The sequence below is a fragment of the Misgurnus anguillicaudatus genome, unplaced genomic scaffold, assembly GCF_027580225.2.
Source record: "Misgurnus anguillicaudatus unplaced genomic scaffold, ASM2758022v2 HiC_scaffold_34, whole genome shotgun sequence".
NCBI classification, from domain to species: Eukaryota; Metazoa; Chordata; class Actinopteri; order Cypriniformes; family Cobitidae; genus Misgurnus; species Misgurnus anguillicaudatus.
This window is the reverse complement of record NW_027395284.1, coordinates 2,352,346-2,356,734: the sequence shown is the minus strand read 5'-3', so window position 1 is coordinate 2,356,734 and position 4,389 is coordinate 2,352,346.

The window sequence follows — 4,389 nt, the reverse complement described above, 5'->3', positions numbered from 1 at the left end:
ATTTTTTTGCTTGTTTTATGCACAAAATCCCTTACATTTGATATTTTTGGTCTAAAACATAGACTTATTTTCTTGGGTAGTTTTGCTCATCAAGAAAAAACATCTTAATTTAAGAATTTTTAGATATTTTTACTAAAAACAAGACAAAAATACTAAGAATTTTTTTCATGAAAATAATTTTTTGCAGTGCACATTATGTAATATTAGTTGTGCGTAAATTTAAACGCCTAATTTCTCTCACACGCGTTGTTAACTAGCAATTTGACAAACGAGATGGATTAAAGCAACACTAAAGAGTTTTTTGTACGTTAAAAAAAAATTTCTAAGAAAGTTTCAGTGGTTCATCAACTCAAAACTGGGTGAACGGCACTTCCACATTCGCTTTGTAGCCCTCTATCGGACATAACTGCACTAAAGAAGTTTTCCACTATCGGATCACGGATCTGTAGTTTGAACGACACTACAAATTACTTGCTTTACGGCAAGTGTTACAAAAGCCGATATGTGGAGCATCCTGCAGGCTTCGGATGTAGCATACTCGGCAGGTAAATATAAATGAAAGATACCTAGCAGCCAGGTAGCTTTTCAATTGTCATCATGACAGAGCCTGCAAAGAAAAGGAAGGGTTTGATGTCGGAGGAGGCAAAGAATAGAAAACGTGAGCATGGCGAAAGGGGGTTAGGTAAGTTAGACAGAAATTGGTAGATTTGCATTTTGCAGTTCAATAAATCATAGGCGAAACGTTTTCATTACATAATAGGCAGCTCTATCTAACCGTAGTAAGGTATACAACAAGCTACATCCTGGTTTTTATCCGAAAGAACCGTGTACATATTTGAATAAATAAAATGCATTCCTTTGAGCGTTCTGCTTCTAGGGACCGTCTACAAAGTGTAAAATCAAATGTGGATACAAAGATAGGCCTACATTTAAATAGCTTCACTGTAAAGTTTGGCTGGCACTAGAGCTTTGATTCTCTGCCCAAGCCCAGCCTCGACCCGCCACCGTCCTCGGGCCAGGTCGGGCCCTTAATAAGGCACATCATGTGTCATCGTCCACAGCGTCTGGTCCAGACTGCTCTCACTCACGCTTCAATTTTGATTGACAGGACAGCCTAGCAATATAAAAAGTCGTGCCGCACTGCTCTTTTTAAAAGTGACCAAAAAAGGCACCTTGCATTTCCAAGCGTTTAAAATGTGTTTGAGTGATTGGCCCCTAAGTGTGTTTATTTTTTTATGGTTTCAAATGCAGGGGGAGGTGACCTTTATAATTTTGTTTTTTCTAACAATGACAATAAAGCGTTATCAATCTAGAGATTCTATCCACACCTTTCCATAGTCAAGATTAGTGAAACGTTGATAACTGACCATTTACTTTCATGTGTGGAAAAAAAACTACATGAGGGTGAGTATATGACATAAAAGTGTTATACTTGGGCAAACACTGATGTATTATATCCAGGAATTAACTCATAATTTTCAGGTGCATAGTATATTTACGAATACGTGGTAAGATGATTTTACAGACATTGATTACATTTGAGTGTTTGCTATCAGACATCAATTAATTAACAGGTACATATAATATTGTTCATCTAGTGATGAGTACTTATTTAAAATGTCTGCGATACTCACCATTAACATTGAAACGCTTTTGTATAATCTTACTTCTGACAGTGATCTGTATTTCATATACTCCAGTGTGTTGAGTTGTGATGTTTGTGATGGTGAGATCTCCAGTCTGATTATTCACCTGCAGTCTGTCTCTGAATCTCCCATCAAGAACATCATCATATATTGAGATCTTATTGCCTTTGGGTTCGTTGTTGATTTTAGCTATGGTGGATTTTTGAGGTCCAAATGTCCATACTATTGTCACATCATCTGCCTGTGTGTCAGTAAAATCAGTGTGTATAGTAAGAGAATCTCCCTCCATCACTGACACTGACTTCACTTCATCACCAAACACACCTGAAGAACACAAACAGAGACAAATACTTAGACAGATATTAAAATAATAAAATGTCAAAAACTCTCTAAAAAGCAAAGAGTCTGCATTAAAGCAGGACATTATATATAATACATTATATACATCATACATAAATATAGATATATGCAGGTATATATATATATATATATATATATATATATATATATATATATATATATATATATATATATATATATATATATATATATATATATACACACACACAAATACTAAATTAAGTGAAAGTGTTGCAGAAATGTTCATAAATCAACTTACTGTTGGTAAATAAAGAGATGAAAAAGAGCAAAGAGATCGTCTTCATGTTGCTGTAGGTTTGGAGTTAATAAAGATCAGATCAGTAAAGTTACATAAGCGTTTAATTATTGATCTCTGACCGTTTGTCTGACTAACACCTGTCACACCAAACTCACGGACCGACAGGAGAACAGCTAACGTTAAACACTAAACTAAACAAACATACAGAGAGATAACACCAATGTCACATGACTATGGCTAAGTGTTTCGAAAGGAGACGTACCTGTCGTGAAATAAAACACCTGAAATGGCGGACTGGTCTATGAATCCTAATCTGTGTCCTTATTCAAAGGCTGCGATCCTATTATTTTTTTTTTTGATAATTACAGTGAAGAGTACAAAGTACAAAGGTCACAGTATAAACATTATATAAATGTAACATTTGTACAAACTGTGACTAAACATTAACAAAAGAAACATGTAACACTTTTTTGTATTTTTGTTAATAGTTTAAAGAAAGAAACAAAGAAAAACAAAAAGAGACAATAAGGAAAAGGAAAAAAAAGAAAGAAAAAAAGAGGGTAAGACTTCAAGTTATATGCCAGTTAAAGTATACAAATTAAAGTCTTTACATATTTAAGTTTTTTTTTTGCTTTTTTGTTCAATGAGGATTCGATAGTATTTAAATACATGTTAAATTCCTTCAGAAATACATTAAAAAGTGGTTTAGTGTTGGTGAACTTACATTTGTGAACATGAAATTTGCACAGAAAGTGAATTAAGTTATTAAAAAGAGTGAATTAAAAAGAGAGTTTTATTTGTAGACTCATATTCATATCCCAGAACTATCTTTAAAAGTTATTAATATACCTTCCTGAATATTGTCATTAATGAACTTCTACATTTTTTTTCCAAAACTGTCTGGTATAATGACATGTCCAAAGCAAGTGGTACACGGTTTCCACGTGAACTTGGCAAAATAAACCTCTTATATCAATTTCAGCTTAAATTAAATTAGTTAGACTTGATAGCAGAGGTGGAATACTTAGTTACATTAGTTACATTTTCCAAGCATCTGTGCATTATTAGGATGTTTGTATTTTAGGCATTCATGGCGATGTATCGTCGTATTGATATTTTGAACACACCACTAGTTAAGACTAGTGGAGTCTTTGCTGTTTTTATGCTAAAATGAATTACATATATTGGGTTTACACATTCTATGCTCAGTACCCTATAATGATAAAGTGATAATAGTTAAGTCATGTGCAAACGTATATAGTATAAAACTAAAATATTATGATATCGTAAGCATTTAGACCTTTCATAAATGGCTGTCTGCTTTCTAGGACAAATACATTTATGAAATTACAATTGGACTTTAGCCGAGTTGTACATCTGAACGATCTTGACTGAAAACATCATAGAATATCAGGTTTTAATTTTGAATAAATGTACAAAAGTTGTAACATATTTCAAATGGAAGCTTTGTGTAGGTCACTATTGTAGTGGTGTTCCCAAAAAATGATAAGAAATAAAGCTTTTTCAAACAAATTGCTTTTGTTTTATTTTCAGACCCATTGTGTTCACTATGGCATTACATTACTTTTATTAATACAAATAATTTAATAATACAATTCAACAATACAGATACAGCTTTGTTTGTTATCTGTGCTAGGTATATATTAACCGGATAACTGAGTAAAATGACACAAATTAAAATCACTGTATATACAAAATTTACATACTGATGCTTTAAGATCCAAATTATGCTATCCAGCAAGCTGCAAAATAAAACTAACTAAATATATCTCTGAATTGTAAGTTTGCATTAATAGTCTTTTATTGAGCCAATATTCATATTCTGAAAGCATACAACAGAACATGGGTTCAAAAACACTGCATTACCTCTTGAAGCATATGATGTATGTGAACTAATAGATATCAATATGGCATTTTTCACTAACAATATACTTTAGATATTATTGTACATACATATTAAAATGTAAAAAAAACCTCTAGCCTGTTCTTTGGTGTGTCAGCCAGAACACAGAAATGGATCAAAGCAGCCAGATTTAGTGCAAAGGTTTATTTATCTCCACATTTGTTCGCAACTGATGTTCGACTTTATGCGGCGCTGCAGTC